At 42.3% G+C, this 22686-nt stretch overlaps 2 protein-coding genes across 2 annotated transcripts in view; one reads left to right on the forward strand and one right to left on the reverse strand.

Moving 5' to 3' along the window:
* The window catches only part of LOC128349938 (deleted in malignant brain tumors 1 protein-like), an 85355-nt gene extending 73355 nt beyond the window's left edge, over positions 1-12000 (reverse strand). Inside the window, exons 1-3 of the mRNA XM_053307277.1 lie at positions 11957-12000; positions 6362-6409; positions 2922-2966 (exon numbers count right to left, since the gene is read on the reverse strand). The gene's annotated coding sequence lies outside the window, so the exon portion shown is untranslated. The remainder of the gene's footprint in view (positions 1-2921; positions 2967-6361; positions 6410-11956) is intronic.
* The window catches only part of LOC128350590 (deleted in malignant brain tumors 1 protein-like), a 50377-nt gene that overhangs the window by 1095 nt on the left and 26596 nt on the right, over positions 1-22686 (forward strand). The window lies entirely within an intron of this gene.

Here is a 22686-nt window from a genome sequence, read left to right on the forward strand (position 1 = left end):
GTAGCAGTAGTTGTTGTTATTATTATTAATTTGATTTTTATACCGCTCTTCCAAAAATGGCTCAGGGTGGTTTACACAGAGAAATAATAAATAAATAAGATGGATCCCTGTCCCCAAAGGGCTCACAATCTAAAAATTGTGAATGAATGTGATGACCTTACACTGTGTGTGCAAACATTGATTTGTTTGTTTATAATATTTATAAACCATCCAAAGCTCAGGTCTCTCTGGGCATTTTACAGTAAAACAACAAAATTTAAAAAACTAAAACCTGAAAACATTTTTAAAAATTAAAATTTAAAACAATGTTAAAATCTATGTGTCTAATTGAAAGCCTGGGTGAACAAATGTGTCTTAACCACCTTATCAGAGATGGGAGGCTCTTACTTCAATGGGGAGCATATTCCAAAGCCTCGGGGAGGCAACAGAGAAGGCCAACACCTGAGTAGCCACCAGACAAGCTGCTGGCAACTACGGATGGTCCTCCCTGGATGATCTCAATAGGCAGCAGGACTCATATCAAAGTAGGTGTTCTCTTAAATAACCTGGACCTAAACTGTCTCGGGCTTTATGAATTATAGCCAGCACTTTGTATTATGCCCCGGAACATATGGTAGGCAGTGCAGTTATCTTAGAAGAGGTCAAGAGGCGTATCTAGCGCCTAGGGCAAGCACTGAAATTGCGCCCCCTGTCCCAACATCTGACACTCATCTTTCAGAAAACTTTACCATAATATCAGCTTAAAAATACAAGTCAAGCTTGTTAACCTTTTAATATTTCAAAAACTATTTAGCAGTGAACGTAGCCAGACCAAAAAATGCTGGAAAACTACAAATTTCAGTATGCTGGGGCTCATGAAATACCCAAATACTATGTGGAGGTGTACTTGGAAAACTAAACAGAAGTGCCTGTCTAATTCTCTACTATGCATTGTAACATCACTATTACATAAGTTTTAAAAATAAATGGAGAATTTGACTTTTTCCAGATACTCTGAAAATAATTAAAGGATATGCAGAGTAAACTGTGTCACTGCTTGGAATATATTCTAGTCTTTGAGAAAGACAGTTAAAATGAGAGAAAGAGAGCAAGAAACTCCCACTGGGCCTTAATACTAAGGATTTCACACTGATTTAAAGACAAACGCACCATTAATAGCCATATTATTAAGACATCACATTTAACTCACTTTTCACAAGAAGCAAAGTAAGAGCAAATGAATACAATCCTAGCTCATAAGCTTCAGCTCAGTATTGACAAGCCCTGATTTTCTGTATATAGTGCCAAACTGAATATGTGTACAGTGGCTTATATTAAATTTTAATTTTTTTTTACCTGTAGCCCCTTTGGGGGGCTTCATAAAGGTGGGGGGGGTTTCTGCAAAAGTCCCCCCTCCACCCTCTGGCCTCTTAATTCATCGCTGCAGCCCATCCCGGGATGATTTTCAGGCCTGTTCGCGATTGGCATGGTGGCCATTTTGGAGGTCGCCACACATGCTCAAATGGCCTCTGTGAGGCCTGGCAAGGCCTAGGACCTCGCAGGGACCATTTGAGCATGTGCGGTGGCCATTTTAAAAAAAATTTTTAATGTCCACCAAAAACAAAATGGCCACTGCGCATGCTCAAATGGCCTCTGAGAGGCCTGACATGGCCTAGGTCTTCGCAGAGGCCATTTGAGTATGCACAGTGGCCATTTTGTTTTCAGTGGCCATTTAAATTTTTTTTTTCGTTTTTAAAAATGGCACCCCCTTCAAGTGGCGCACAGGGCACGTGCCCTGCCTGCCCCACCCTAGATACGCCCCTGCTAATGTGGTCTCCTCAAGATGACCCAGAGACCAAAATGGCTGCCACATTTTGCACCAATTGCAGTTTCCAGACTACATTCAGAGGAAGCCCCACATGCAGCACATTACAGTAATCAAGTCTGGAGTTTACCAACATATGCACAATAGGGATGTGCATGAACTGGTTCAGTGGCCCATTTACAGACCTAAGGACCAGTACGAAATCTGGCTGTTCAGCTGGTTCAGATGTGGGGGGGGGATAACTTTGAGGACCGGGGAAGGTGCTCTTACCCACCCCCCTGCATTTCCCCCACCGGCGCTGTGTCTAAAAATGGTCCTGCGGGGCAGCAGCATACATCCATGCTGCCTCAGTGTATGTCGGACCGGAAGCACCCAGAAGTGCCTTATGCACATGTGTACATCGTGATGTGTGCACACACGTGTGATGTGCGCATGCGTGAGCATGATGTACACATGCACAGGGAGCAATTCTGAGTACTTCCAGTCTGGTGTACACCGGGGCAGCAAGGAGGTACACTGACGCCCCACTGGACCATTTTTAGACACAGCGCCGGTGGGGGCAATGCAGCCGGGGGGTGGTGGCTAAGTGCACCCTCCCCGGTCCTTAAAGATACCCCCCCCTTTGAACCGGCAGTTGCCGGTTCCGTGCACATCCCTAATGCACAACGGTTCTGAGGTTGTTTATCTCAATAAACAGATGCTGCTCGTGCATCAACTGAAGATGATAGAAAGCACCTCTGGCCACTGCCCCAACCTGATACATCAGAGAGAGGTTTGGATCCAGAAGCAGTCCCAGACTACATACCTATTCCTTGTGGGGGAGCATATCTCTGTCCAGGACAGGCAAATTGAAGTTGTCTCCTGAGTTCCGATCCCACACAAGAAGTACCTCTGCCTTATTGGATTGAGTCTCAGTTTGCTATCCCTCATCCAGCCCATCACCACCTCAGGCAGGCATTTAGGGAGGTTATGCCTTTTCCCAATGATGTTGACATGGAGAAATAGATTTGGGTTTCATCAGCATAGTGATAACACCCTGCACCAAATCTAGAGCTATAGCAGAAAACATTTGAAATCTCATAACTGGAAAAAGCAAAGTAAAAATATGAGTACTTACAAATGGAATTTGCTCTAGTAGTAGTTTCAGTTGTAGTGAGAGTAGCTGTAGCAATGACAAAAGCAAATGGAAATAACATGATAAACAGAATGAATTCCTAGCTTTCTGGTCTTCGATACAGAATTCTGCATATTAAACATGGCAATTGAGGGAGAAGCTCCATCTACAAATCATAAAATTAGTTTTGAATATTTTGATTTTTTTATTGATTACAGATTATTATTTTCTTTGGCTATAGTCACATAATGATGACAAAGGTTGTCTATCATGGCAAACTTTCACCAACAGTAATTTTGTCAAAAGCCATTTCTGCTCATATCCATCAAAGGTAACAATTTCTAAAGCGATAAAGGCAAATAAATATTGCCTTTTGTTTCCTTCTTCTATTCTTATGTCCATGCATTCTGCTGTTCAACTGTTGTTCAAGTTAATCAAAGCACATTAGATGAGAAATAAGAGCTATAATTTAAAATACTAATCCAGAGGATGGTAGTAGGTGTATTAATACTGAGAGAAACCCACTGAAAATAAAGCAGCTTAAAAACACAGAGCACAGCAATACATGTGAGAGGTTGATGCCTCTGTTTTTTCCCACAGGAGGGGTGATAGTTTTTGTTGAAATTTACTTCTTCTGGTAGCATTTTTCCACATATATATTCCATAGTGCTTGATAAAGCAAAAAACTATTCCAAAAATTATCTTAAATGACCTTAAAACAGTGGTGCATGTGCTGGTAACCGCCAGGTTTCACTACTGTAATGGTCTCGAAGTGGGACTGCCTTTGTATGTGGTCCGGAAACTATAATTGGTACAGCATAACTGGTACACCCTAACCAGACTGGTCTATGGGACAACCTGAAGGGACCATATAATGGTGATTTTTTAAAAACTGCACTGGCTGCCAATATGTTTCCAAGCAAAATACAAAGTGCTGTTTATTACCTATAAAGTCCTCAATGGCTTGGGTCCAGGAAACTTAAGTGAGCACCTTCTGCGTCATAGGCACCTTTGCCTATGAAGATCATCTGGAGATGTCCAGTCATGTTTGCCACCAACTGATTTTGGTGGTGACTCGGGACAGAGCCTTCTCTGTGGCTAACTCAGGGCTTTAGAAGATACTCCCTGCCGAAATAAGAGCATCTCCATCTCGGGTTCCTTTTAGGGGGAGTTAAGAGCACACTCCCCGGTTCTTAAAGCTATCCCCCCCCCTTGAACTGGCAGTTGCCGGTTCCGTGCACATCCCTAATGCACAACAGTCCTGAGGCTGTTTATCTCAAGAAACAGATGCAGCTGGTGTATCAACTGAAACAGATAGAAAGCACCTCTGGCCACTGCCTCAACCTGATACATAAGAGTGAGGTCTGGATCCAGAAGCAGTCCTAGACTGCATACCTGTTCTTCCTGGGGGAGTGTAACCCTGTCCAAGACACACAGATCAAGTTGTGGCCTGAGTTCCTACCCCACACAATAAGTACCTCTGCCTTATTTGGATTGAGTCTGTTTGCTATCCCACATCCAGCCCATCACCACCTCAGGCAGGCATTTAGGGAGGTTATGCCTTTTCACAATGATGTTGACATGGAGAAATAGATTTGGGTTTCATCAGTATAGTGATAACACCCTGCACCAAATCTAGAGCTATAGCAGAAAACATTTGAAACCTCAAAACTGGAAAAAGCAAAGTAAAAATAAGAGTACTTATGACTAGAACCTTCTCTAGTATTTGGAGCTTCAGCTGTTGTAGCTCTAGCAATAGTTCCTATGACAAAAGCAAATGGAAATAACATGATAAAGATAATGAATTCCTAGCTTTCTGGTCTTCGATACAGAATTCTGCATATTAAACATGGCAATTGAGGGAGGAGCTCCATCTACAACGCATAAAATTAGTCTTGAATATTTTGATTTTGTTTTTATTGATTACAGATTATTATTTTCTTTGGCTATAGTCACATAATGATGACAAAAGTTGTCTATCATGGCAAACTTTCACCAACAGTAATTTTGTCAAAAGCCATTTCTGGTCATAGCCATCAAAGGTAACAATTTCTAAAGCGATTAAGGCAAATAAATATTGCCTTTTGTTTCCTTCTTCTGTTCATATGTCTATGCATTCTACTGTTCTACTGTTGTTCAAGCTAATCAAAGGACATTAGATGAGAAATAAGAGCTATAATTTAAAATATTAATCCAGAGGATGGTAGTAGGTGTATTAATACCTAGAGAAACCCACTGAAAATAAAGGAGCTTAAAAACACAGAGCACAGCAACACATGTGAGAGACACATGTGCCTTGGTTTTTTCCCCACAGGAGGGCTGATAGTTTTTGTGGAAATTTACTTCTTCTGGTAGCAGTTTCCACATATATATTCCATAGTGCTATATAAAGCAAAAAGCTATTCCAAAAAAATGACCTTAAATGACCTTAAAACAGTGGTGCATATGGTGATAACCTCCAGGTTTGACTACTGTAATGCTCTCAACGTGGGGCTGCCTTTGTAAGTAGTCCAGAAACTACAACTGGTACATCATAATCGGTACACCCTAACCTGACTGGTCACTGGAAAAACCTGAAGGGACCTTATAACAGCGATTTTTTAAAAACTGCTCTGGCTGCCAATATGTTTCTGACCAAAATACAAAGTGCTGTTTATTACCTATAAAGTCCTCAATGGCTTGGGTCCAGGAAACTTAAGACAGCACCTTCTGCGTCATAGGCGCCTTCTGTGTCATAGGCACCTTCGCCGATGAAGAAAATCTGGAGACGTCCAGTTATGGTTGCCACCAGCTCGTTTTGGTGGTGACTCAGGACTGCGCCTTATCTGTGGCTGCCCTAGGGCTTTGGGATATACTCTCTGCCCAAATAAGAGCATCTCCATCTCTGATTCCTTTTAGCAGGGGTTAAGAGCACCCTCCCCGGTTCTTAAAGCTATTCCCCCCCCCCCTGAACTGGCAGTTGGCAGTTCCATGCACATCCCTAATGCACAACGGTTCTGAGGCTGTTTATCTCAAGAAACAGATGCAGCTGGTGTATCAACTGAAACAGATAGAAAGCACCTCTGGCCACTGCCTCAACCTGATACATAAGAGTGAGGTCTGGATCCAGAAGCAGTCCCAGACTGCATACCTGTTCTTCCTGGGGGAGTGTAACCCTGTCCAAGACACACAGATCAAAGTTGTTGCCTGAGTTCCAACCCCACACAATAAGTACCTCCGCCTTATTTGGATTCAGTCTCCATTTGTTATCCCTCATCCGGCCCATCACTACCTCAGGCAGTCATTTAGGGAAGTTATGCCTTTTCACAATGATGTTGACATGGAGAAATAGATTTCGGTTTCATCAGTATAGTGATAACACCCTGCACCAAATCTAGAGCTATAGCAGAAAACATTTGAAACCTCAAAACTGGAAAAAGCAAAGTAAAAATAAGAGTACTTACGACTAGAACTTTCTCTGGTACTTTCAATTGTAGTTGCAGTAATAGTTCCTAATACAAAAGCAAATGGAAATAACATGATAAACAAATTTGATAAATAAACATGATAAATTCCTAGCTTCCTAATCTTCGATACAGAATTCTGCATATTAAGCATTCCAATTGAGGGAGAAACTCCATCTACAAAGCATGAAATTAGTCTTGAATATTTTGATTTTGTTTTTATTGGTTACAGAGTATTATTTTCTTTGGCTATAGTCACATAATGATGACAAAAGTTGTCTATCATGGCTCACTTTCACTACCAGTAATTTTGTCAAAAGCCATTTCTTCTCATAGCCATCAAAGGTAACAATTTCTAAAATAATAAAAGAAAATGAATATTGCCTTTTGTTTCCTTCTTCTGTTCATATGTCTATGCATTCTACTGTTCTACTGTTGTTCAAGCTAATCAAAGGACATTAGATGAGAAATAAGAGCTATAATTTAAAATACTAATCCAGAGGATTGTAGAAGGTGTATTAATACCTAGAGAAACCCACTGAAAATGAAGCAGCTTATAAAACACAGAGCACAGCAACTCATGTGAGAGGTTGATGCCTCTGTTTTTCCCCACAGGAGGGCTGATAGTTTCTGTGGAAATTTACTTCTTCTGGTAGCATTTTTTTACATATATATCCCATAGTGCTTTATAAAGCAAAAAGCTATTCCAAAAATGACCTTAAATGACCTTAAAACAGTGGTGCATGTGCTGGCAACCTCCAGGTTTGCCAACTGTAATGCTCTCGACGTGGAACTGCTTTTGTAAGTATTCCAGAAACTACAATTAATACAGCATAATTGGTACACCCTAACCAGACTGGTCTGAAGGGACCATATAATGGTGATTTAAAAAAAAACAACTGCACTGGCTGCCCATATGTTTCCGAGCAAAATACATAGTGCTGTTTATTACCTATAAAGTCCTCAATGGCTTGGTTCCAGGAAACATAAGAGAGCACCTTCTGTGTCATAGACACCTTCGCCTATGAAAATTATCTGGAGATGTCCAGTTATGGTTGCCACCATCTCGTTTTGGTGGTGACTCGGGACTGAGCCTTCTCTGTGGCGGCCCCAGGGCTTTGGGATATACTCCGTTCCGAAATAAGAGCTTCTCCATCTTGGTTCCTTTTAGGAAGACCCTCGAGAAACCTGTCTTCTCAGGCTTTTTGCTGAAATTTATTTTAATCTGTCTATCTATCTATCTATCTATCTATCTATCTATCTATCTATCTATCTTATTAATGATGAGAGAAAACTTTTTAACCTATAAAACATTCTAGTGAGCTCAAGGGAGGGTTCATTTGCTGTGCTGAAGCATTTTTTTAAAAACGGATATAATAAATGCATGCCCATCTTTCAGCTAAAGATCAAAGCTAAATCTAAACTCACTGATAAAACAGCTTCATGTGATCAAAAGAATGATTCATGAAACCTAGTAATGTGTTTCTAGGGATGGCTCCACATTTTTTCTTATTTACAGGAAGTTTAAAGCAAATTTCAGGGATGTTCACAATGAAAAACATCTAATAATTTTCAAGGGAAACTAAACAAGTTCCTACAAGACCAGAACCTTTTCTCATCATACTATATAGCCAAAATAGTGCCAAAAGCTAAAACAGGTGAAATTCAAAGCAAATTCTGGGTTGTCCCAAGTGGAGACATCTGAGAATATTCAGAGGAAACCAAATGAGCTTCTATAAAAGTGAAAATTCACAGCCGTTTCTGCACACCCCTGCATTGTTTACTAACTTTAAAAGTTTTCTGATAACTGAAGAGCAGTATAATAATAGAGATTTAATTGGGATTGTCCATTCATAGCCATGCTCTGTAACTTTGCAACAAAATCCCATGTTCACCAGATTCTGTATGTAAAACTCATTGAGGAGGTTCTGACGACCAGCTGAAAGTGGGCTAAGGGACCTGCTCAGCTCCCAGCAGCCAGCCCACTTAAATGCCTCCTCCTTAAACGAGGTGTGCTCTGCTAACCCCATTTTTCTGGTTGTGTGCCACCATGGTGACTCACGAGTAGTCCCCCGAATGGGAAGTTACAAAAAGCCTCCTGGCATTGGGGGGGGGGTGCTCCAGAATGCCCCATGCACTCGTTTAGGGCATGCTGGGACTTCCAGGGGCCAGGAGATCCCCCAATCTCGGCGACCCGAAACGGCTCCATGAGGGAGCCAGTAATCGTGTGGGCGGCTGATCCAGCTTCCCAGGGCAGGCTGCCTGCTTGTGTGTGTGGAGAGTGGGTCAAGCCTGTCCTCCCTGCTGAACCCATTCTGGTTCTTCACAGTGCTCGTGTGAAGCACCTCGTTAAGCAAATACATTTGTTTCATCTGACAGTCACATCTGTGAGACTGTTAGGTGTTGTAATTACCTGAGGCTGCCAGTAGCATCCAAGTGAGCATCACTGTAGTGTCCATCTTGTCAAGGCTCCCATCCAAGCACAAAGAGCAACCAGAATTAAAAGCTGGCAGTGGTGGACAGGCGTGGTTAAATAGTTCCTTTGCCTTGCCTCTCCCATAAATTTTATGATGGTTTTGTTTGATATGGTAATCCTTATTTTATCTGTATGATTTCCTTATTTGCCCAAAGACACAGCATTTGATTGATTTTTTAAAAAAATTCATTATCTATATGTACAAATACATAGAAGCTAGTTTCACTGTTGCCTAAGAACCTGCACAAATATTTGGGGGATGCATAGCAAGAAAATTATTTCAGGAACAGGAGAAAAGTATGAACTATTTTCTTTGACTGGGGGGAGCCATTTATATGTTAAACATATAGAAGAAAAGGCCTTGCTGAAGGAGAACAAAGCATGGCTTCTGCAAGGACACGTCTTGCCTCACTAACCTTTTGGAACATAGGAACATAGGAAGCTGCCATATGCTGAGTCAGACCATTGGTCTATCTAGCTCAGTATTGTCTTCACAGACTGGCAGCAGCTACTCCAAGGTTGCAGGCAGGAATCTCTCTCAGCCCTATCTTGGAGAAGCCATGGAGGGAACTTGGAACCTTTTGCTCTTCCCAGAGCAGCACCATCCCCCGAGGGGAATATCATACAGTGCTCACACATCTATCTATCTATCTATCTATCTATCTATCTATCTATCTATCTATCTATCTATCCGATTTCTATACCGCCCTTCCAAAAATGGCTCAGGGCAGTTTACACATAGAAATAATAAATAAATAAGATGGATCCCTGTCCCCAAAGGGCTCACAATCTAGTCTCCCATTTATATACAACCAGGGCAGACCCTACTTAGCTTAATGTAAACAGGCATGTGGATAAAGGTGATCCGGTTGACACAGTATACTTGAACTTCCAAAAAGGCTTTTAACAAAATTCCCCACCAAAGACTCCTGAGAAAACTTAGCAGTCATGGGATAAGGGGACAGGTTCATGTGTGGATCAGTAACTGTTTGAAGAACAGGAAACAGAGGGCAGGAATAAATTGACAGTTTTCACAATGGAGGGAAGTAGGGGTCCCCCAGGGATTGGTACTGAGACCAGTGCTCTTTAACTTGTTCATAAAAGATCTAGAGGTTGGGGTACAGCAAACACTAAACTATTTAGGGTAGTAAAACCTGCAACAGATTGTGAGGAACTCCAAAAGGATCTCTCCAAACTGGGTGAGTGGGTGACAAAATGGCAAATGCAGTTCAATGTAAGCAAGTGTAAAGTGATGCATATTGTGGCAAAAAACCCAACATCATATATATACTGATGGGATCTGAGCTGTCAGTGATTGACCTGCGGCTTTAAAACTATATTTAGCAAAGGTTATCCCTCAGCTGTTGTACGGGATCCAATTGGGACCTTATGCGAACTTTGATATGCTTGAAAGAATTCAATCCGGTTTCTTGAGAGCTATCTTTGGGACTACAAGATGCACCGCAAACGTAATACTGCGTATGGAGGCTGGCCTCATAAAGATCGAATCTCGTGCCTGGCTATTAATCATTTACTTTTGGTTGAGAGTCCACCTACGCCCAGTGGGCCTAATTCCTCAGTTTCTATCGTTAAACCCACAACCGCAGTGGTGCACTGTAGTTAGTAAAAAGCTTGCTGCTCTAGGAATAGACCCTGAACAACTGCTGGAGTTAGACTTGGGAAATGCTAAAAGAACAGTAAAACAGCGTTTGACAGATATTGAATTGCAAAATAACTGGGCCTCTGACAGAATTCTATAAAGGAGTAAGAACTAGATGGGATCTTTCACCAGCAAATTATTTGTCCCATATTACACTCAGCAAATTCCGGTGGGCATTTACAAGGGCAAGAACAAATTCTTTTCCCTCTGCACTATTAGCCGGGAGATACAGTGGTGTTCCCCTGGAAGAACGCTTCTGCAGATGCGGCAGTGGGGAAATAGAATCTATTGAGCATATTCTATTATCCTGTAAAATACATAGGCAATCAAGGGAGCACTTAATTCTACCTCTGGTCTGTAAACAGACAGACCGATCTGCTGAACAAATTGTTAAATTTTTACTCTCTGATGAAAATGTTTTTAATTTTAACTCTGTAGCTAAATTTTGTTATATTGCTTTTAAGATGTATAATGAGAACCTATAGAGTTTTTATAAATTGTTCTGCTGTTTGTATGCATGGATTGTTTGGTCTAGGACCGTAAATAAAGAAGAAGAAAAAAACCCCACCAACAACAACAACAAAAAGCAAAATAGAGACTTCACTGCACTGTAGTGAAGCACAGGCTTTGCATGCATAAGATCCCAAGTTCATGCCCAGTCAGAGATTTTCAAATACCAGAGCTGGTAAGAACCTCAGGTTTAAACCCTAGAGAGTAAAGAACATTGGGCCAGTTCAGGGGTAGGCAACTTTTGGCACTCCAGCTGTGTCATCATCTTCAGCCACAATTTACTGTGGAAGTTGTAGTTGAACAAAAGTTGCCTACTCTGAAAACAGACCAGGGCTACTGTCCTCATTTGGCTAATATGAACGTTGAAGTGAATTTGGGGATCTTGGTGATGTAGAACAAAATGGAAGAGGGCATACAGAAGTCAGCCTAACCTTTACCAGATCTTCTGGGCGGTAACTGGAGGTGGGGCTGTTGCTCTGTGGTGGAGCATCTGATTTGCATGCCAAAGGTCCCAGGTTCAGTTCCTGGCATCTCCAGGTAGGGCTGAGAAAGACTTCTGCCAGAAACCTTGCAGAAGCAGCTGCCTGTCAGTGTAGACAACTGAGCTAGATTGGCCAATGGTCTGATGATTCAGCATAAGGTAGCTTCCAGTATTTCTATATTGCTTAGGGAATCTTACAACTACAAAACTTGTTATATAGTACAGATTCCTTTTGACAGGCAATTACTTACCTGTTTCAGTTACTTAACTGTTTTACATATATGTAAAATCTGATTGCTGTTAGACAAAGATGTTTCTTTTTTTTTAGAACTGTTTGTATCCTGTGTGCTACTGTTATTTTTTTTAAATATCTTTATTAATTTTGTATGAACTCACACACTCTCCCTCTCTTGTTCCCCGCTTCTCTTCCAGCCACACACCCCGTCCATTGCTGCCACGCCCACCTACTTTCTCTCTTCTTCACCTCCTCTTCCTTCTGCTCTCCCTCTCTCCCTTTGTCCTCTGCTTGTCACGGGGTATCTCTCTCTCTCACCCTGCCACTGCTGCCATGGCAACTACAATCACATGTGCACTCCCTTTTTAGCTCCCCTCCTCCTCCTTCTGTCACCACATATGCTTGCGCTCTTGCTCTCTCTCTCTCTCTCGGCCCACTGCCACAGCCATTGCACATGTGCTCTCTCTCATCTCCCTCCTCCTTTTGCCCCACTGCCACAGCCATTGCACATGTGCTTTCCCTCTCCTCCCTCCTCCTGTCACCAGAAGTGCTGTCTCTCTATCTCCTGCCATTGTGGCTGAGACCACTGCCCTCACTATCCCCCTCCCTCCCTCCATGGAACAAACCCTCTTAGCAGCTGCAGCCCCCTCTTTAAAAATAGTGAATCACTGCATTAACTTGTCTCCAAGCTTGTCTCATTTGTGTGAGCCTTTTCTGAGCACCAGATAGTTTGCCTTATTATTATTTGCTCAATTTTCCCCATAGGCTTATAGTTACACATATGGTGTGCTTACCAAGGTGTTTTCTGGATTACCCGCTACAACTGTGGTAAAATGCTTTGGCTTGGCAGGATCGAATTGAAAATGCTCCCCAGAATCTACAATGGGAAAATACAGCTACTTTTTTGCAATAGACATAGCACTAAATTGCAGCGATAAAGTCCAGAACAAGGCATCTGAAATGTGAACGGCACCCTGCTGACAGCGTAGGGACTGTGGTGTCACAACACAGGAAGTACAGAAGCACACTTAGCAGATACTTCGTGACACTGTTGTAGGGGTTAATCTGGAAAGGACCCAAGACTATTTGAATTCCTTGTGCTCATTCTACTGGTGCTTCGTTACAGACAACATGGTTTTGTTTGGAAAGCTGCTGTGTGCTTATATTGACTTTTAAATTTCCTTTTTTATGTGTTTCTTTGGTAAACAAATAGCATTATTCTCACGCAAGCCAATGCTGGATAGAGGCTGCATTTTTTTCTAGGTCATTAAAATAACACAGCATTCGGCTCCTAGAACTATAAATGCTGCATTATTTCTAGCTGAAAAAATAATTAAAATAAATTCAAACCAGTCTTCATGAATATGCTCAAACTGGATTTTAAAAGTTACTTAAATTGGAGTGCATTCATAATTATTTGAATGTTTGTTTAAAATGGCAAAATGCCTGCAAGGCAGCTCTGAAATGGGAGATCCTACTTTCCTTTTTCACAGTGTCAAAGAAGAAAAGAGGGGAACCTCTGCTTCTTAGGAACATAGGAAGCAGCCTTTGACTGAGTCAGAACATTGGTCCATCTAGTATTGGCTACACAGACTGGCAGCAGCTCCTCTAAAGTTGCGAACAGAAGTTTCTCTCAGCCTTATTTTGGAGATGCCAGGGAAGGAACTTGGAGCCTTCTGCTCTTTTCAGAGCGGCCCAATATCTTACAGTGCTTACACATGTAGTCTCCCATTCAAATGCAAACCAGGGCATACCCTGCTTAGGAAAGGGAACTATTCATGCTTGCTACCACAGGACCAACTTTCCTCCAATGCATTGCTGATGTCTTTGGTTCTCTCAGCATTCTCTACAGGAAATTGCACTTCTAATCTAATGGAATTCTACGAACACTGTGTTCTTCTGGGTTATACTATATTTGATAAGCATGTGGTCTGCTACTATTTTCCCTAGACAAACTTCCTCCTTTGCTTGTGATCTTTCCCTTACTTACTGTACATTCTTTCAATAGACTGAGACAAGGAAATTTTACACTAGAGAAGGTTACAAAAAGGGAATAAAATAATCAAGTGCTTTCAAAAGCATCTATAAACACTTTTTATAAACACTTTTTCCTGCAAGAACAAATAACAAGCAGAAACAGGCTTCAAATACACAATGCAAATGCATACTCACTGCAAATCCAGGCTTGCAGTGATGGCCATCTGGGTTTCACTGAACTGTTTGAATGGATCTTTTGATAGAGATGCACATCTGGTCAAGAAGAGATTGATTGCTAGCTAGTCCTAGCTAGTCTAGAAGAGATTGATTGCCTAATACAAATGCATCTCTCTGAGAGTCAACAGCCATATTCCTATGTGTTATCCATGGTGAGTGAATGTGCATAGAGGGGAGATCTACATATATTCACTTAGGGCTGCATCGCATGATATATCTCCCCATCACGTGTAGGGGAGCAAGAGCACAATGACCTCTATACTTTTTCTATCAGGTGCGGTAGTCTCACCTCCACTATTCACATGGGGAGAGATTGTTCAAAGTTGGCCTTTACATGTAACGTTTAGTGACATCAGCAAATTTGTATGGTTGCTCCATCTTTTATTTAGGTAACCAACCACACAAAGTTAGCCTACACACATTGGATTTTACCAGCTTTGAATGATCTGACTTTTGTGAATGGTGGAGACAAGGAAGGCATTTCAGGTGGCTGGGGAAGAACAGTGTGCTCTGTTCCTTCCATGAGATGGGCTTCATTGACAGAGATGTAGGCCGCCTTCAGACACAATGTGGAACTACAGGTCCAATGGACCCATGGTTCCACCCCCCCACCAACCACTATCCTGTCTGCATTCATATGTTGGGGGAAACTGCCTCTCTGCAGTCAGTGAGACTGCAAAGATGGCAGAGAGGCGGGGGAGCTGACTGTGTGGGAATGCTTCTTGACAGAGGGACAGCCCTCACAGCCAGTCAGGCTGGAGTGAGTGAGGGAGGAGCTTCCTCCCTCAACTCAGGTTCTGCGCAGCTTAAACAGCAGTGCCAGCATGCAGATGTAATGCTGGCGCTGCAGAACTGAAGTTAAGGGCGGTGGAACTCTACTCTGACTGAAGGTTCAGAGTGGAGTTTGGCAAAGGAAACTATGGGTCCCTTTTTGCCCTTAAGTCCAGTTTCCTCAGTTCAGATGTACAGATTGGAAAACTGGAGGTGAAGGGACCTCTGGTTTCCTATTACATCTGAGTTTGGCTGCTTTATCTGATCCTGCCCTTAAATGTCTACGTGGATTCAATTTACATACACACACACATAGGGCCCTCTAGTTGCTCTCTGCAACTGGGAAACTTGTTTTTCCAGGACTCTCAATCACACACAATTGTCTATGTATACTACTCCATGCAGGCATTGAAAGAATGTATGAAAATTAGGGGATGGGACCTGCTACTATAATCTTGCTGCTTCTCTATGTGCTCTCACTCAACGAGGATATGATCCTTGGGAGAAAAGGTCTTCCCAGCACAAGCAGAATAGGTAAATCACTTGTAGAGCATGAGAGGGCTGAAATAGTGCCTGGCAAAGTCCACAGGGTGCTTTTCTACAACGCAGCATGATTTAATTGTGCTGTGAAGTGTGGAAGCTGGACTTAAGGCTCAGGTACCCAGAGGCGTAACTATAGGGGGGGCAGGGGGGGCACGTGCCCCGGGCACCATCTTTTTTGGTCACATGGGGGGCGCCGCCATGACAATTTTTTTTTTAATTTTTTGTTAATACAAATGTTTCCTGCTCAGTGCAGCAGTGCTGCAGCAGTCAAGGGAGCGCGTCGGCGCCCCCTCCCCCACGAGCGGTCCCTTCCGCGCCGCCCGCCCCCCCCCCATTGCTTTGCTGGCACCTGACAGCCAGTCAGTGGCCTGGCTTGGCGGCGGCGGCGGGCGCTTGTGAGGAAAAACCTAAGTATAATGTAGTATGTTGGGGGCGCGGGGGGCGCCATTTCAATGCTTGCCCCGGGCACCGTTTTCCCTAGTTACGCCTCTGCAGGTACCTAGGCAAACAGTTCACTACATGGTTCAGAGTTGTGAAAGAGTAAGAAATAGTGATCCTCAGAGAGCCCATCCCACTGTGGTTCTGTTTGAGACATTGTTCTGAACATGCCTAGAAGGAGGCAAGCTAGAAAGACTAGACTAGAAGGAGGACTAGACTAGAAGAAGACTAGAAGGAGGCAGGGACTCATGGAAATCCATAAGGCAGCCTTCCCTCAAGGTGGATAATTCTGCTGCATTTTTGCATCAGGAATGACTGAATGATTTAATCACATCCTAAGCAGAGACGTGACAGAGTTATCCACCTCCAGCAGAGACTAAGACAAGGCACTGATAAAGGTAAGGGGACATATGCATCCATGGATGATCTGACATATAGTTATCTAATGTATTTCTTGTGGCACACTCATCATAATCATCATCATCATACTTTATTTACGGTCTTTGACCAAAAAAGAAATAAAAATCTTTACATAGTTAAAAGGAAAAATATTAATAGAAAGTCAGTTACACATAAAGGGCTAGCAGCTTTTGATTAATAATAATTACACTTAAAAATAAAATAAAATAATGGCATTGGAAAGGCGTAAGTGTATAGGCATAATTTAAAATTAACAGTAAGGAACCCAAAGCTGTATTCTATTTTTTTGAAGTTCTTAATCTGGTGACCACATAACAGAATTTAGCCACAATGTATGAAATAGTTGCATCTTTATCTGCTAATAAATATGCTACAACAAGATCCTCAGGTTGTCCCCTCATATCATTTAACAGTGGGCTGATTAACTGAGATCTCAAGTTTTGGTATATTGAACACTTTAAAAGTATGTGGGCCATGGTTTCGATCGCCTTTCCACAGGGGCATTTCCGTTCTTCATATAATAGGTTCAAATACTTCCCATACAGCATTGCAGATGGGAAAGCATTGAACCTTGCCCTGGAGAAGGCCCATCTGAATTTACTCAAAGTGATCGTAAATAAATACGTTGCTGGGGCAAGATCCATCTTAGCATATACTTGTTTATAAAAAGATGGTAAACAAGCCTTCTCTTCCTGGATGTCTATATTGACCAATCTCTGTCGTACTAGACTGCGGGCTGTGTTCTCACTGCTCTCTAATAATAGAGTGGGTGATAGGCCGCATTGGCAAAGTTTATCTATCGTTTTGTTAGACCAAGTTGCCTGAGGCTCAGGTGCAAGAAGCTTTGGAATTAGCCGTAACGGATGCAGATGAAGTTTAAGCCAATAAAATATCCTTAGGAGCCAAGCCCTGGTTTCCAGTTTCAGTATGCCTGCCTCCATGCGTATCACCGAATTGGAAACGCAGTTGGGTACACCAAATATAGTTCTTAAAAAACTGGTTTGAATTTTTTTCAAATCTTTAAAGTTGGTATACGGTCCCAATTGTGTCCCGTAAAGGAGTTGGGGAATCACTTTGGCCTTATAAAGTTTAATGGCAGCAGGAATGTAGTTCCCTCCTTGGGACCAGAAGAATTTCAGAATGGCTATAATACGACGTTTGGCCGTATCAACTACTGATCTAATATGGCCTGTTTTATAGCCGTTGAATTGAAACACTATCCCAAGGTATTTGATTTGCTTTACTTGGTCTACATTGTGATCTTCAATTGACCAGTTAAAATTCCGATATTTAGAACTAAAGCGAAGAATTTTTGTCTTAGAATAGTTTATTACTAATTGTTCCTTCTTGCAATGGCTTACCAAAACACCCAAAGCTCTTTTTAAACCTATTCTAGTTTGTGATAGAATTACAGCGTCATCGGCATACATGAGTATAGGCAAATGTTTGTCTGCCAGATTAGGTGCATGTATGTCCGAACCTTGCAGCTGCTGGATTAAACTGTTCACATAAAAGTTGAATAGGAAGGGAGCTAAGATGCAACCCTGTCTAACTCCCCTATTTATGGGTATCTTCCTTGAAAGTTGACCTGTAGAATTAAGCCGTATACAGAGGGTTGAGTTATCATATAGTTTATATATTAGTAACAATAGTCTTTTGTCAATTGAAGTTTTAGATAACTTGGCCCAGAGAATTCCTCTAGATCTTGTGGCACACTGTTTTGGGAATGGTGGGTAGTCTGCTTCAAGTGGTTTTGTGATGCAAGTCACTTTTGTTAGATGCTTGTTACCAATGTTTTGCTTCACTCTTTTGATTACCTCTTCACTCATTTTAAAATGTGGTGATAGCTGGCCCTCTAGCCTTTCACTCTGGTGACCATGTGATAAACTTTGCCCTGTCATAGTAAGAACATAACATGGTAAGAACATCACCAAATGCACTGCACTTGGCACACAGTGCATTGTGGGATATCCAGATGCATTGTCCTGGCCTCCAGAGCTCCACGCTGCCTAGTGCAGCGGAGGATCATATGTGAGTGTGGTTTGCGCTCCCAGCAATGATAGAGGGATCATCTGGGGGGAAGGTGTGCTTCATGCAGCCTTCCCCTCACCTGCTCCATTATTTGTAGTTGTTCAGGAAAATGTTGCAGTTTAATAAAAAACATGAAAAACAAATGGCCATTCATTTTTATGGTATTATTATGGAACCAAGCTATGAAAAAAATCACCACATCGAATGAAGTGTGTGAAGATGGTCCATATTTTTCTATTTCAGTTTTTCACTGGCAGCCAAAAATAATAAAGACATATTTTGGTCTGCGACTCACTCAGCATTTCTCTCTGGTTTTAGTGGCCAACATGAGAAGCAGGTCTCCACTGATGCTAGGACCCTGCTGCACGACTTGAAAGGCAGGCCTAACCATATAGCATGATGGGGTAGCTGCAGGATGACTTAAAATATTTTCCAGGCTGTTGCACAGTGCTACTTCCATTGGAAGAACCAGAACCAGTTTTAAGTCACTCCACAGCAGCTCCCTCACACAACACCATCCTACTCCTGGGCATTCCCAAAAAGGTAAGCACCAAAGATGCTGTTTGCCTTTTTTTAATGGCCTTTTCCTGCTCTTGGATCAGAAGAGCCTTTGGTGCCACCACCAAAGCAGAACCAGGGCCAGCACCAGAGGCCTCTCATGATAGTGTAGCAGCACAGTGACCACCAGGGGAACAGTGGGGCAGGCACTGGAGGCCTTCCATGGATGCACAGAAGCACAGAGTGGCCAAAGTAAGCAGCAGGGATGGCAGGGCCAGAAACCGCAGCTATTAGACATCCAGATGGGGTGGCAAGGACAGTGAGACCTTCTAAACTTTAGATGTAAAGCAGGGAATGGGGGGAGGCCTGAGTATATGGGTAAAATATAGGGTCCATTCCAACCCAATACCAGTTCTGAAAGTAATGGGGAGGCCATATCTGCCTCCCCAGTGTTATTATTATTATTATTATTTAGAACTGTTATTGGGTCAGAATGGAACCAATATTTCCATTGCTGCACAGGCCTAGAAAACATCACTAAATTTATTTAGAGGAATTAATTTTAATCAGAATTAATTTCACTTGAAGCTGTTACCAGCAACAGAGGGGGAACATATAGACAGTCTTCTCCTTGCCAGCAAATAGCAGCTAAAAGGGTGATTTGGATCAGGGGACTGGTTCAGATGAAGCCATGGTTTATATTATATTTACACTTTGTTTAATAAACTAAGATTGTTGCCACAGACATTCACCAAAACCTGGCTTGCTTCATTGTATTATGGTCTGTTCGGATTCTGCCCCCTCTCCCTCTCTTCTCTGAAATGCCCAAATATTGCTGGACAATATACTGCTGGGCATTGAAATGCCCAAATACAAGTGCGGCATCTCGCCATTAGCCACTATAAAAATAGGACATGGAAGCAGATCATGAAATCTCCAACCATTCTCGGCAGAGACTCTAACTAAAATCTAAACTGCTAGAGTGACTTTCTTTCTTGGCTAATCAAGGCTGGCACCTCAGACTGCAAAGGAGAAATAACTGAAGCCAGGATTAAACCAAGATTCTCAATTAGTATGTAACATGGAACCACAGTTAGGACAAACTGTGGTTAACAAACTAACTTTGAACTGTGAGGCTGTTCTCATGAGCAGCGAAGCATGGGCTTGTCTGCCCGTGAGAACCGCCGGGGTTCATGTGGATCCCAGCACTCCCATAGTGCCAAACCCAGCACCAAAGCCTGGCTCATAGCTGAGGTTAAGAGGTCCTTTCATATACTAGACATTGCATGAGTGTTCTGTGATTGAAATACTTGACATGGTTTTCTTTTTTAAAAAGCAGCTCTGGGTTTTAAGGGCAAAGACGCCCTTAACCCAGATGCCAGGAACATCCATCTCCTTGGGGAATCCCCCAGAACCACACTCAGCACACAGTGCACTGTGTGATACCCGGAGGCCAGAATAACGCACCTTTAACCTGGCTGCCTAGAGTGCCCATCCCGTGGGGGAATTGCCCAGTGCACTACGCTCGGCACACGGTGTACTGTGGGATACCTAGAGGCTGGGTTAATGAGGCCCGGCCTCTGTTGATCCAGGCCGCTCCTGGCAGCATGAATCGTATGGACGTGTGGCTTGCAAACCTCAGAGGCAAAGAGCGATTGACTGGGGGAAGGTAGGTAGAACCTGCCTTCCTCTGCCTGTGTGAATAGTTCCTGTGGATTCAATGGTGGTTTGTCAGCCCAAAATAAACCATGGTTTGACGACTGGTTCAGATGTTCAAAACAACTATAACTATAGGAAGATGAAAGAAACCATCATTTTGTGTTATGTCTGAACCGGCCCAGGGGCTTGTAAGAGGAGGAGCCTTCTAGAGGTATGTCTATGGTTGCCACCAGCTCATCTGGTGTCTACTTGGGGATGGGCCTTCTCCGTTGATGCTCCTGGGCTTTGGAATGTGCTCCCTGTTGAAATAAGAGCCTCACCATCTCTGACAACTTTTTAAAAGGCACTGAAGACATATTTGTTCATCTGGCCTTTTAATTAGATTTATAGTTTTAATACTTTTAATGTTTAATTTTAACTTATTTTAATGTTTAATGTTTAAATGATTTTAATTGGGAACTGCCCAGAGATGCAAGTTTGGGGCAGTACAAAAATATGTTAAATAAACAGATAAAATACTCACTGCACCATGGCTTTGATACAAATTCCAGAGCTGCTTTTTGAAAAAGAAAACCATGTCAGGAATTTCAATCACAGAACACTCATGTGATGTCTTGTATATGAAAGGGAAACAACAAATTTTAGGTACTAAGTTTTTAAGAGATGATTCTGAAAGGTTGACATTTTCAGTATTATAAATCCATTAGAACATTCAGTATTGCTTTATGTAGTATATCCCTCTAGCAGTTAGAGAGCTCTGATTAATTTACACATGTGTCATTCACACAACCACTATTGCTTGGACTGGTGGGGTATGCTGGGGGGAAGGCAGGATCCTACCTACCTTCCCCCACACAATCCGGGACCTGAACAGGGCTCCGCCACTCAAATGCCACAGAGCAGTGGGGCAGTGAATGGTGTTCTGAACAAGAGGTGGGGGGAGGAAGACTGATGGTCAGATACTCTACATTACTCCACATGAGCAGCACAGTGCATTGGGATATCTCCTGGGCCACTCCCCTCCTCCCTGGTTCTATGGTAAGCAGGCTGCCAACAGCCTGAGCGCCCACACAACCCGGGCATGAGGTAGAAGGCGTGCATGCATCCTCCTACCTCACTTTTAGTCAGGTTTCAAGCCAGGGCTATCAGGCTGTGTGTGTGTTGAGTGCCAGGATCAAGAACAATCTCGGTGCTGCATACAACCAGACCTACCTGGGGTATTCCTGTTCTAACAGGTAGGGCTGGCCATGTGAATGACCTTACAATCTAATAATCTTGAGGACTTTATTTGACAAAGGACGGATGTTGCAATACTTATTTTATTTTATCCTTTGTAAATAATGACATACGGAAGTTAGTGATCCAAGAACTCTCCAGCTTCATGAGAGAAAGTTTCAAGATACTGTAAAGATAGAAAGGTTTGGTAGCTTTTGTGGGACTTTACACACCATTTCAATTACATATACTTGATATTTATATTGTCTTTTTCAGCAGGTCAATTCTCACCTTTGAGTAGGCAGGCCCTTTCCTCCCCAAAAAACAAACAGAGCATTACCACCTTTTCTGGGCAGGAAGTAAACCTACGCAGATAGATATAAAATTGCCCATTAAGGCATCCCTCCATGCTATGCATTCTACTCAGCTGTAAGTCCCATTCTATCAGTGCGGTTTGCTCTTAAGTGACCATGCACAGGATTGCAGTGTTGGTTGGTTACTATTTTTTAAAGCCATGCAAAGGAGACTACAGCAGACATTTTAATTTAAAAAATGTCCGTTAACACCTATAACAATCTTCAACAGGCAATATTGCTCCATATATTTTAGATCTCCTCAGTATCATATTTAGAAGGGATTGAATAGTTATTTAGTACATGCCACATGGCTTAAACTAGAATTTCAAGGTAACTGGCTGGGCAAACCCTGGATTAAAATATCTTCCCATCTCTCTTATGTTGATGAGAATAACTGATGTCAAGTGTAAGTCACAAGTCTTCTGAGGGAGAAGTTATTAGGATTCACCTTTCCCTATCAATATTCCATACCTAGTTGTGGAAGTCCCAAATGCCACAAGGAGAGAAGAAACATACTTTCTTCCCATAATGAACCATGACTTCTCTTCCAGCTCAAGCATTTGCAACAATAGCCTAGGCTCACTGAAAGACCTACAGACATACTTCAGAATTCCACAAAATCCACAGTAGTTATCACGTTCAAATGGAGCAATAAGCATGACTCTGTAGTTAATTTTCCACAGTGGTTAATACATAGAAAGTAGACAAAAGAAATATAACCTAATTAGTCTTTTGCTATTGCATCTGTCACAATGCAAAGATTCTGTTTGCCTTAGCAGAGTTAATATTTGACTGTTTCTGATACCGTAGGCAATATG

This window comes from Hemicordylus capensis, chromosome 3 (genome assembly GCF_027244095.1).
Source record: "Hemicordylus capensis ecotype Gifberg chromosome 3, rHemCap1.1.pri, whole genome shotgun sequence".
NCBI classification, from domain to species: domain Eukaryota; kingdom Metazoa; phylum Chordata; class Lepidosauria; order Squamata; family Cordylidae; genus Hemicordylus; species Hemicordylus capensis.